Source organism: Hylaeus volcanicus, chromosome 8 (assembly GCF_026283585.1).
Source record: "Hylaeus volcanicus isolate JK05 chromosome 8, UHH_iyHylVolc1.0_haploid, whole genome shotgun sequence".
NCBI lineage: Eukaryota > Metazoa > Arthropoda > Insecta > Hymenoptera > Colletidae > Hylaeus > Hylaeus volcanicus.
The window spans coordinates 5,160,007-5,173,365 of record NC_071983.1 but is presented as its reverse complement, the minus strand read 5'-3'; the positions used below and the strand labels follow the sequence as shown (position 1 = coordinate 5,173,365).

Below are 13,359 nucleotides of genomic sequence, written 5' to 3'. Positions count from 1 at the left end.
CCCGTGTAACGGAACGATACTATTCCTCGGTTGTCCACGTTTCTCGTCCACCTTCCGTAGATAGGTAAACGGGAATAGCGGTCTGCTACTCTGTCGGCAGAAAACGGGTCGCTCCGCTTGTTTTCGCCTCGCGATCAAACGCGCGTATCCCATAAATTACGAGGGCCGAGGTTGCGAGTTGTGGGCGTCCAGTGTTCTCGGGATGGAGGAAGGGTTCTCTGTCGGAAGGACCTGCGGTTGGAGTGGGACCGCGTGTGGGACGGCACCGTGGTACCTGCGAAGGTGGTACGGGGGCCAACAGTTAGCGCCAGACGGTCAAAAACTCGCTGGACCGGCTGCCACCGAGGACTCCTCTTTTTTCCACGTCCTTTTCCATCGTGCCGCCTGCTCCCATCCGCCTCTCATTCGTTTTAACCCTTTCCACGCTGGGACCCTCCGGCCTGACCGCGTGTACCCCGTGCGGGACGCTTATGGTCGCGCTTATTTGTCCTGCACCGGATACTCGACCGACCAACGAGGAGATACACTTTACTCTTGCAAGTGAGAATAAGCGTCAAAGACGTTCTTAGTCATTCAACCTTCGGTGGAGCATCAGTCGTTGGACTTGGACTGTTTTGCGTTTAACGTCTTACCTTGGTCGCTACGGTTGCCGCCAAAATGGCCAATGGAAGTCGTTAAGTTTTATCAATCTTTTTGGAGATATTGACCCTTTGCACGAAAGAGACACTTGGTCACCACCAGAGTTAACGCGGTAACTTAACCAGCAATAATGTTTCTTTAGGTTTAATTTTATAGGAACTCGAAGTTTCATGAATAAGATAATTGTCGGTGATGTAAAGGTCAATCTAGTCTCAGCATTCGTGGCAATAGAACGCTAAGAAAGCATTTCCAGTTGCTGGTAAATAGCAGAATATTTAATGGCCTCGAGTGCAAAGGGTTAATATTCGCGCAAAAGGGTCTACGTTTAAGCTTACGACCTGGGATAACCACCACACTTTGCTCGATCTTTTCATCCATCGAGAGATCCAATAAACTCGTCTAACACCGATTTGTAAACCGTTCGCAGCCAATGGAACTGCGAACACTACGGGTCCACTTCCATCCGTTATCGAGATAAACGTTGCCTGGTATCGATGTCAAACGTGTCGGCGCGAGCAATTAATCAGCAGCGTGCTTGTCCGGCATAATTAGTTACTCTGGATCAAAAGGGTAGACATATACGTTACGAGTCTATGTTCATTCGTTATCGTGACACGTGTTTAGTCTCGATGTCAAGAGTAGCGGATGTGTTAGTTATTAATAGAGACATAAACTGCCACATCTACGGTTCGACCGGTCTACTTCTACTTGGTGGTATCAACATTTCCAAACGTAGAATATCCTCGGTGGATCGTCAGTACATGTTGCGGATAGTTTTAATATTTTAATCGGAGACAAGTTTATCGAATCGCTGGCTGTTCTATCCATGGTTTCAAAAGTAGACAAATCTTCCCTTCGTTCGATGCCTCTGACAATTCGATAGAAAGCTATAAATGCGTACTTCGGGGATTGTACACCAAGCGAAAATATATCCTGTTACCATTACAGGAACAGGAAGCGTGCGAGCGCGCACCTACCCCGCGTATCACAATCCTGGGAAGTACCGCCTTCCTCGCCGACGCGTTTCGCGGATCGGTAGTTGTGGGATGGTATTTTAGCGCCTACTGTACGGCTGTCGGCTGTCGCTAACCTAAAATAACGCTGTCATTCCGTTGCAATTAAACGCGGTAACTTATTTTTAGCTCAATGGGACAAGGGATCAAACGGAGTTACGGCGAGTGGAGACGGTCTATGGTGCTAGACGGTAACGACGAAGCGAAGGCTCTATAGCTCATCGTCGCTGTTTGAAATTAACCTTGAGTCAATTAAGTCAACCTCGAGCACAACGATGCACCTAACGACATCCGCACTTAGAAGTTAAGTCAGCTAGAATGAACGTTCCGAGAGACAGATGAACGCCGACTTTGGTTGTCGCGTTGGTTCACCGTTCCAGGGATCCAAGGTCCCAAAGCATCGATCAAAACGGAACTTGGAGGGAAGAAACCTAAGAACGAAGCAGCGAACAAGTCCAGGTGCCTCGCGAGGAGGTGGATCGGCGGGAGGTAGAACGAACGAGCAAGGAACAGGTCGTCGAAGTGAGTAAATGGCACGTCAGCGTGGACTGCGGGCAATATCGGAGGCGAACGTCAGAAGGCCGGCCAACTTTTTTTCCTAGCGAACACAGACAAATCGATATCTACTCGCGCAGCGGTTCCACGTTTTCCTGCTGCAGCAGCAGCAGCCTCGACCGCAGGGTCACTGACACCCCGCGTCGCTGTCCGATGAAGCCAGCTTCGCGTTCAGCCTCGTCTAGCTGGGATTTTTTACCGGCGTGGTAGCACCTGAGATTCCTGAGACCGCCGATCGCTGGAAAAATCGATCGAAGGCTTTTGGCGAACTGGTGTCTCTATTTGTCACAGGGATCTTCGAGCGGGATGCTCCGCGCAGGAGCTAGCGGGAGCTGGCGGTCGATTTCGAATGGGATCGATGAACATTTGACGAAGAACGTCTCGAAATCAATTTTTTTTTCAGGGCCTGCGTATCGATATAATTGGGGGACACGATTGTTCGATGGAAATGAGGGTGGATGAGAAAATTTGCAAAAACCCCATCATAACGAGTAGAGGGATAGAAAGAAATGATGATCCACTTGAGTGACATTGAGTAAGGACGTTTGGAAACGAAGTCTCGACACGAAGAATTTTAACCGAAATCGGAGAAGCTACCAGTATCGATTGGTCGTGCTTGAAATCCTGAGAGAACTGCGGAGGACTTGGAAGGGCAATGTCTTCGGATTCCTTGGGATACCTCTCTCGATCCCAATTTTCTCAACGAGATCACGAGACTCCGGACCTTAGGAGGATCCATGAAGGACTTGGAAGGTACGTCTTTGGTTTCGCAAGATTCATTCGGAATGCATCCAGGAATGAATTGTTTCGGTAGAATCCTCAATTCCTAATCGCCACAATAGGATACTACTACTACTCTAGGTTTAACTATCCGTGTTAAACTAGGACCAATCCTCGAGACATCGCGTACAAGGAAGGCAACGGAAAGTGGGCCAGAGCAATTTCATAAAACCCCTTCCTGAAACAGCAAACATCGCTGTATAGCCCTCGTAACGTAACATCGACCCAACTTCTATCGCTCTTTCCTCAGGGGTGCCCTAAAAAACCGTCTCACGCGGTCTCGAACAAAAGAGGACACTCGAAGAAGCGTCCATTGAGAGGCTAGGCCTAATCAAGGTACCGAACAAAGGCAAGAGACTGCGAAGACATCGACCTTGGCGAAATGGCGAACAACCGTCTTCGGAGGAATGCTAAAGAAGGATGATCAAATTGTCGATACTTTGTTAATCGCGTTTCAACGAAGAAAGCTAAGTTAAGGAAGAATCGAGGCTCTTTTCTGTGAAAGTATTCCCTCCCGAATAGTACTTTCGATTTGCTCTTTGAGTTGAACTCTCGCGCAGAAGGATCTTCGGGCTTCGAAGAGACCTCACCGACGACCCCCTGCTGGAATCCACAAAGTCGGAACAATTACCAAGAAGTCAAGACCTCCTCTCCTTGGAACGAAACGGAGATTCCGATTCTGTGATCGAACAAAGTGCAAGAACGCGACCGCAACTCGATATCGTCGGTTCGATCCACGACCCGGAAGGCCACCTCTTCCCCCTGAGTTAGGAACTCCGACTCTCCCACGGCGACCCAGAACGACCTCCTGAAAGCGACTCGTTCCGTCCGGGACGAGGTTGCTGGCTGCCACTTCCTGGGGTTTCTGTCGCCTTGCTCGAACCGCGACCCTCTCCTCGTTTCATCGACGAACGCCGACGTAACTCTCTCCTCGCTGCGGCAGCACCGGTTTGGTGTCACGAACTCCTGGTAAACGGTCCCTTCCCCTCGACTGGCTGCCACTACCCCTTCGCTCCGACTAGCAGGAGTCGCTCGTGCTCGCTATATATCGAGATCCGCATCGTCTAAATCGTCCCAGTTGGCACCCCTGGCTTTCGCGACCTACCTCCTTCCTCGTCTCACGTTCCTCGTTCTCTTCCTCGCACGACGGACCACCGTTCGCCCTCCTATGTCGTTCCTGTTCCCGTTCGTTGCCCGTTCCGTTTCCTCGCCTCGTCGCACGCAATTGGCAGACCCTCTGCCCTGGCATGTTGGCCTGGTACCATGGGCAGCCAGACGCAGACGTGCAAGAGTTCACGCCCAGCTGTCGCGACGCAGACGCCGTCGTCGCTGGTAGCCGCCGTGCAAACAGGATCGCATGTGCCACGCATGGTGGAACGCATGCGTGCAAAAATTCGCGACTCGAGGAAATTCGCGGCTCGCGCTAATCTTGCCAAAGAGGCTAACTTCCGAGGTTACGCGATTCGTCAGACGGAAGACAAAGTCGTAGTCTCGCGACTATTGCGCGAGGAGAACCGATTGCTCCGAATTGGATCCAAGAGGCATTGGTTTCAGGCTCGCGAAGGTACGAAAGTCTTCGGAACGATACAAGATAAAACACTGGTTCGTCTCCACGAGTGGGACGCTTATCGCGATCCAAACGGAGTCTAAATTTGCGCGCGACGTGGCCTAGCATTCCACAGCGCTGCTAGCGAATCAGCTTTCGCGGTTGCTTTAATCCGACCACGTAATCACGTGAGATCACGTAGCCGCGACAAAACAATCACGATATCAGCGCTGCGTCGTCATTATCATCAGCGGTCGGCATTCAAAATACGCCGCTGTGTATATCCGATGGATATTTTTAGACGATTTGCGCGTTATCAGGGATTCCGTTAACCGCCGACTCAACGGCTCTGTACACTTGCCAAGTATACGCGACGAACCGAGAGCGAAGTATGATCAAAGTTGCAGAGCCGCGAGTCGTTTCTGTTGGAGTAAATTGAAATTTCCCGCAGCGATATCGCGAGCTGTTCGGTGCGGAAGGACGCGAGGAGGACCTTCGGCAAAGATAAAAATAAGGAACGTAACGAAGCTCCTGTTGACGCACTATATTTCACAAACACAAGTTACGATGATTGCAACGTTCGGACGGAAAATTGCAACCCAGTGTGCGCGTCCTCGTTCTTTGACGAGGATGATGTCTTCTCTGATTTTCTGCAGGAATCGCTGCGAAAACTAAACAGATACAGATCGGTTAGACCTTGCGATACATGAATCTTCCAACCAGTAAACCGAAGCTCGAATTTCGTTCCCGTTTTTCCTGACGGAAGTTCATCGATAGGCTCCGCTTTAATTGGCAATTCTTCAGGCTTTCATAGCGCTTGCGAATTTCCCGTCGTTTTTCTCCAACGTCCTCCGCGAGCGGTTTGCTCTCTTTTTTCCCATTCAGACTCCGTTAAAGTCCTCTTTGTTCCTTGCTCCGGGGTCGCCGTTTCGGCGCGGCATTTACATTTCTCAAGTGCGTATGAATATCGCGGTATGCAAACGACCGTCTCGCGTTGCAACTCCGTCGACCGCGAGGAACGATTTGCATAATTGGTACGGGCGAACGCCGGAACAACGTAATTGGTGCGTCTTTCTCAGCGTGCGTCAATCTACGACGCTTCAGAAAACGCTTCGAACGTTTATCGATAACTCCTTCCGATTGCTAACGAAATTTCCAGAAAATGAACACGATTCCATTGGATTTTTTTATTTTGGCTTAACAGAGTCTACGGCTAGACTTTGTTGATCTTCTTTACGAAACGTATTCATACACCTGTTTTTCTTTTATATATTATCACTCTCGCCCAATGGACCTACAAGGAGCTAGGGTACCTCGGGTTCGCCAAACGCGTACCGTAGCTACAATCAAACATAGCTGCAGCCCGTGAGGGTTACACAATATCCATACACTAAACAAGATGTGTTTACGCAACCATCAACGGCGTATAAAAACGTGAATGTAATGAAAATTGACGTACGACATATGTCTTGTAAATCGCGAATATAACTCGACGGATACAGAGTTTAATTGGCTCGGAAAGTCCAGCGATTACGCTTGTCTTCGACGATCTTGCTCATCTCGTCGAAGTGTACCCGAAGACGAATGTCGACGAAAGACATCGAAGAAGTTCTGAGCGGCAGCTCGGGCGCGCGCTTACGCCGCAACTTGCAATTTGCGACAAACGCGACACGATGATTAACGTGTTGCGGACCAGCTTCGAGTGTATCATACTTTCAAGGTATAATTAAGTCGAACGCGGTTGGGGTTCCATGGGCTGACTCGACTATGTAAAATCGATGAAAGATTTGCATGTTCCAGACGGTTTTACGACGAAGCTGTTAAGCTTTTAACGCTCGCGGTGCTATAATGCCTGTAATTCTGACGTAATTTGATTTTCCGATGGAAGGCGCGACCGACGTCGCTCCGGGAGACCCGGCGCGATTTGAAAACTTTAAAAAACGACATCGAGTCCACGAAGTCTCTCGGCAAATGAATCACGAATGATCGGTTATTTTAAAACTGAAATTATTTATCGATCGGAGGGTCGTGAAAGCTCTCAACTACATTCTTGTCGCAGTCCAAACTGTTTCAAATAGTAGAAACATGCCAGTTCGGAAGTTACTGCACACCTCGTTGAGAGACTAAAATAGCCGATTATTTAGGGAGACTGGCACGAAAACCGTCGAACTTTGTTTATTCGTTCGCGCATAGAGCCAAGTGTCAGCACTGGAGCGTATATCGAAATCGTGGATTCCAGTGGCTCTACCGAGACAATCTTTGACGGCCATCGTACACGTCGCGAGCATGTGCTTGCGATTAGCATTTCAACACCGGATGACGTAAGTATCGCTATAGCGTCTTTTCGCATTCTAATGCTGGTAGCGTTTGATGTAGTAAACGCGAACATGCTTCCGCGTAGGTATGAACGTCAGACGTTGACGCGTGAGACGATGGTAGTCTTTAGTCTTAACCAATTTCAATATGATCTAGAAGAAGGAAGCAAATGGTCGCTAAGCGATACTTGGTTGGCGAAAGATAGCTTGGTCGTGTACTTCCTGCCTCGGATTCTCGATCAACCCTTCTTCGAAAATCGTCGCGCGATTTTGGAGGATCGAAGGGAGCCGCTGTCGTTAATCATCGGTCGGCGGCATAGTCGGCGATCGAAGAGGGCCGGCCGAAAATGGCGGTCTACTCGCCGAATTGCAGAAACTACAGAGCCGTTCTCCTTCCCCGATTGGCCGATTCGCCCTTGGCTCTCGCAGGGGTCGAACGTCGCTTCCTCGAGAAGCGTCGCCATCCCGTGGCGAGCTTTCGAACTTCTCCGGGAAGCTGTCCTCGATCTGCGCATGCCCAACTCCGATTCACCAACCCCTGGAACGACGGGTTCTCTCCGCGTACTTCTCGCTACGTCAGGGGTTGCTTTTCCTCTTCGATCCCGCGACGAGGGGTTGGTAAGTCCGCGCTAGGGGTTGCGATTTTATCGGCCGCGAACACCCGGACCACGGGCTTGCGGAAAATCACGCGAGAAATTGCGAGGGCTCTGGCCATGCGACGCGACGTTTGGAAACGTTGATCTCGTTTGCAGGTTTCGAAGGGTGGATTTTTTATTGGGAAAAGTAAACGAAACGAAATGAAATTGTTCGTGGTTATCGAAGGTCGAAGAATGGAATTGAAAGTACACTCACAATGAAAGCTTCTTTATTAAATTCCGAGACACGACTGTCTTAGAGTAATAACACTTGCACCCTAGAGTAGACGCAGCGATAGATCACAAATTTCCGGAAGAGATAACACCCTTGTATCTTCAGGGATGCGGTTCACACAGGGTGATCGAAAAGTCACGCAATCCGTATCCCGATCAGTGGTAACTTCAATACAGACTGCGCGACATTTCAGTCACCCAGTATTCTTCTCGTGGTCTTTCACCCGTTTTCGCATAGCGGAATCTCGAGGTCGTTGGACGCGCAACTATGATCGCCACTTCGGTTTCTTCTGCACGATCGGACGGACTCCTCTTCAAGCTAAACGTCCCGAATGTCCTAAAGTCGAATGTAGCGTTATTCGTTGTCACTTATGTTACGCGATAATCCGGGATGATCGTGAGTATATTCACGCAATCGGTTACGCGAACCGAAAGGTCCATCACCTCGCGAATCGATAAGTTGTATAACTTTCTGTTTGCGCAGTTGTTAATCGACGAACTGCTATTCTACAGCGGGTCACCGAAGCAGAATCCTCAATCTGACCGATCGTTAGCGCACGCTTTCATTCATAAAATACTCCAAGCATTCTGCGCAAGTGCAACCGACATACAGCGGACTCTCCTTCAACCGGGGGTGGATTGTCCCCGATGCATATTTAGGTTGTTTCCCTTTCACCAAACGTTTCCCGTGTATCGTCAAATCTCGTCCTAGCAAAAATCTCGACGTAGAAAACAAACCGAACATTTTCCTCTTTCGTTCATTCGCTACAAGTTTCGCGACGCAACGCTCGATTTAAAGAATTCTCGCAACCATCCATTTTCTCACGCAATCACATCAAACAACGCACGATTCGAACAACCCTCGTTTTATCCGGCTTCCGTCGCTATCACCGGGACACCGAGGATAACTCGTCACTCCGAAGCTTCGCGCACGAGAATCCGAACCTACCCCAAAACACCCCAACAAAGTAACCCCATAGGGTGCACAATCTCGACGCTAGGACTCCCCTTTCCCTTTCGCTTCAACAACGTCCCATCAATCTGGCCGTCCCGCACAACCGTTGGTCGGACGCACCGGCACGCAGCTACACGACGATGCACCTTGTCAAACCTCGAAGGCCACGTGCGCGCACGCGTCACAAGTGATGCAACACGTACACTGCTGACGTAACACGACCACCAGCGAGAGATTCGACGTCGAGACGAGGACGATGTTATCGAGTGGAGGTTAGGACGACGGCTGGTTGCGCTTGCGTGCGTCCTCCTTTCCTTCCGTTCCGCACACGTTCTCTCGGTTGCGGCCCTCGCCTACGGCTTTAACCGCAACACACCACGACCAACGACAGAGTTTCCCAGCTCGACACCGTGCAACGACGCTTGCCAAGACTCGTTCCACCCTGTTCGCGGCCCGACGACACCGTGTTCCGCGACGACACTGCGTCCCTTGACGACGACACGTTCCTCGACATCGTCACGTGACGCCGGCCCGCGACCTATCGCAAAACTCCACTGGTGGCCAGCACAGGCGACGAAACGGTGCAAGATTCGAAGAGACGCTTTCGATTGAGCTTCTATGGTGCACAGGGGGTGTTTTCGCGGGTGGAGCGCGTGATCGATAGACGGATTGACGGTTCCCGGGTGCAACCGGACCTCCAACGACAATCAACACCGTGTTCGTTGACTCTGGCACGTGACCCATCGCGGAACTCTACCGGTGGGCAACAGGGACATCGGAACAGTGCCAGATTCAGAGAGATCCTTTCGATGGAGTTTGCACGAGACACTGGGGCGGTTTTCGTGGGTGGAACGCGCGATCGATAAGCGAACCAACGGCTCTGCGGTGAAACCGAGTCCTGAACGATATCGTGACACGGTGGTCCTCGACCCTAACACGTGACCCAAAACTATCGGTGGCTAGCAGAGGCGGACAGTGCCAGATCCCAATGGTTAAACGCTTCTCATAGAGTTGGTACAGTGCACTCGTGATTTTCGTGGGTGGAGCGTGTGATCGATAAGCGGACCAGCCGTTCTCGGCTACAACTGGGTCGAGCCGACGCGAGCGTTCAAAGGTGAGCGTCTCTTCGTAGGACACGCGACGATAGCTGTGCGTGGAATACCCCGTGCACCTTTTCACTTGAACGAGGAGGATCGAGTCCTCGCGCATGGGGGTTTCGTGCTTCCAGCTAGCGATTCGGGGATGCGCGTTGGTTCTACCGCGGTACGTGGACACACGTAAGCGTGCCGGAGGGTTGCAACGTGTTTTCCAGGATAGCAGTGGGGGGTGAGAGCGCGTTTTCGAGTGGTCGAAATTGTCGACGGTGTCCTATGGGAATGGATGCCCGGGGATGGTGGAATGTTGATGTTTTTCTGGATGCCGGGGGGCTCGGTATGTGGGTCAGTGGTCGTTGGCGTTCGTGACGCAGCTCTCACCCTTTCGGAGGTGACGAGGGATGCTGGGTTCTCGGAAGCTTTCGGTGAAGCGGAATATTATTCGAATAGTTGACAGCGAACGCCTCTGTATAGCGATTTATTTCTAAGTTTGTTTCGTAGGTTGGATATGCGACCAGTTTTCGAAGTTGACGATAGAAAGATTGATCGCGCGGGTTCGCGACACCGAACTTTTTGAATAAATTATCGTTCGGTTGACCTTGACATTAACGATAAGGCACAAGACGGAATTTCAAGATGGAGGTCGAGCTTACCTTTGCCACTTTCATTTAATCGATATCGAACCGTGGTTTCAAAGTCGTGGCTCGTGCATTCTCGTCGAGCGTAACGATGCACACGCAGAAAGATTAAAAGATGAACGAGTTTACCGCTTGCTCGTTTAATAATATGTAGAATTTCATTTGCAGGACAGAGTAGGCGCGTATTTCGCGAAATATTCGGCGGAAAGTTTGTCCACTTTTGCTTCTTATATTACGCGATATCGCGCAACGATGCCTGTGACTCACCCGACTCGTTCGTCCACCTAACAATTAAGGTATTCGAGTAGTCGTAACGATAGCAAATTGTTGACCAGCGTTCGTCGCGCAAAGAAGCAATTTTGCGTTTACATAAGTCCGCGTATCGCATTTTTAACCTAGTTTCCTCGCACATATCGAGAAACGCTATAATAAGCGCCAATAATCGCGCGAGGGAAACAGCATCGTAACGAATACCGGTTTCTGCGACTAATTACGCCGATGAGAAATTTACCATAACTACACCGACAATTTCATTAAGCTTATTTTCAATTACAGCCGACGCCAAGGTATCGCTTAACGTTTCGCAAAAGGCTGAGTCCCGATATCAGAATTGGCACTACTCTTTCATGAAATTTTAATTAATTAAATGCTGCGTTTGCCGCGATTATATACAGGGTGTCCCGAGGAACCGATCCAGCGTTCGAAAATAAATCGAAAATAATCGAAACTTTTAACAAGTTTCCCACCACTCGAGGTCTTGTTTTCGTATACTACGTTGTGATTTCGTTAGCGATTAAATTTTTTGTCTGCCATAAACGACGAGACCGGTGCTAGATTGACGCTATTACTTCCCTCTCGCGTGTTCGCGCGCCATTATCGTTAACGATATTATCATTTTTGCCATTACTCCGTAAAACGACGTATCCGGATGCCGGTTCTAATAATAACGTCAAGTACGCGACATGCGCCAGTTTTATCTTTCGATGTACGCGCGCAAAAAAACCTCGTCGCATTTCTGGCTTCTATCGTTCACGGTTTTCCGCGCGGTACTCGACAACGTGATTCCACTTTTTAATTAAACTACCGTGACTTCAATTTAGCAACTTCGTCGAATTCATCCGGCGGATTCTTCGTACTCGTTCCTGCTTTGAATTGAACCTAATTGGAAAAAATACGAGCGAAAGTTGTGTCGCGGCGACATCTTTACGCTTCGAGTGCAGAAATGTCTGTATCGGTATCGATCGGTCCGAAACGTTTCCGCGAACCAAATCCGAAACCAAGGATCGATGGAATCTTTGACAGGAGATGGAAATCGGTCCTACTTCGAGAGTCGATGGAAATCGGATCGAGACGCGAAATCGGTGGATTAGAAAGCTGGGATCGCATACCGCAGCGGGTCGTGTACGTGACGGTGGTTCGGCAACAATAGCGAAAGTCGATCCGACCCCGCGGCGAGGACGTTGTTGCACGTAAGTCCTCGGTGTCGTTAATTTTATCGTCTCCATCGCGATAACTCCGAGTCCCATCGTGACGACCCGCGGCTGTACAGGGTGTCCCAAAAGCAACTCTGCCAGATTTTCCAAGCTCTATGCTAGTGGCGAAGACGAGATAGATGTATTGGGGATGAAAGAAACGTCGAACACCATGTATACTTGGAAAGCTGGACGTCACATATCGACGATGATTTGCTGTTGTATACGCATGCTGCTAAGCTATGCATTCAAGGGTTCTCCACGTACTCGCTTACTCAAATATAATTGAAACACAGTTGAATACGCGAACAGGCTACGCGCACGAGTGACAAGCACCTCGTGGAACCATGCATTTGACTATTCGCCCAATGTTGTTCGAGTAGGGGAACGTATAGGGTCGCATTAAAATAATACGCTACCGAACCGATGCGTGTTCGACTGTTCGAGCGTCGACAACCGGAGTCGTGATCTTCGGCGTTCGTGGATCGTTCGATCGCTACCGTTCGTAATCGAGCAAATGATTGGTTGTACGTATCGATCGGCGCAGCAGATCTCGATCGTCGATCGGCGTAATTCAGATGGCGATAATAAAGAGCTCTCCACCGCGAAAGTAAACAGAGCGGTGTAGCAGCGATGCGCTCCGATCCTCAGTCGTTGACACAAATTGCATTACCGCGACTTCGGATACGATCGATCTTTATTAGTCGCTTTATCTGCCGCGGCGATCTGACACGTGGAATTATAAATTACCAGGAGTGTTGAATCAACGAGTGACATCGATTATCGATCGGCCATTAACGTCGTTGTTTACCGTTGATCGTGCTCGTTGCATCGTATAATTAACAGATGGGAAAACTTGGATGTGGCGTAATCGTTTCGCTGGATATAATAGAATATAGCGGTTTAGAGGCTGGAAATTTCTAGGAAGCGAAGTTAATTTTCTCCTACTTCATAATCTCGCAAATCTTTGATTTCCGATCGCCATTTGCGTTGAACCATGGACGTCCGAGGGTTACCGCGAGCGAACAGGGTCGCGAGAGGGTTGGAACGACCCGAGGAACACGAATCGTCGGGTGTGCGCGCGAACACGCCGAGATCACGCGGCGTCGTAAAACACGTGCGAGGTTGGCGCTGGTCGACGTAGGTGGGGAACACATGGGCAAGCGTGGCTAAATATAGAGAGCGCTTTTATGGCGTGCGGTCGTGCCACGGGACCCCGTACGATCCACGGACCCCGATGGCCTTTTACCCGATCGAGCCGAGCCTCTCATTAGGGCCGCACACCATTATCGACCGCATCGCCATGATTTCGCCAACGGAAGATGGGAAGCTTCGCTCCCTCTCGCTGATAAGGGTTGTTAATCGACCTGGAAACATCGACGTCGATGCGTTTTTAGAAAGGCAGGAGTGTTTCCGAAGCAGGTCGACGACGAGAAAGAAAGAAATAACGAGGATCGTTTCTAGGACGAGGAAGAGCAGAAAT

The 13,359-nt window shown here is 50.0% G+C and overlaps 1 protein-coding gene across 2 annotated transcripts in view; it reads left to right on the top strand.

The window, feature by feature from the left end:
- The first annotated feature begins 7,689 nt into the window (after positions 1 to 7,689).
- Positions 7,690 to 13,359, top strand: part of LOC128880950 (ras-related protein Rab-37-like) — a 79,380-nt gene continuing 73,710 nt past the window's right edge. Inside the window, exon 1 of one of the 2 annotated variants that reach the window (XM_054131555.1) lies at positions 7,690 to 9,786. The gene's annotated coding sequence lies outside the window, so the exon portion shown is untranslated. The remainder of the gene's footprint in view (positions 9,787 to 13,359) is intronic. The other variant, XM_054131546.1, reaches the window with a different exon arrangement.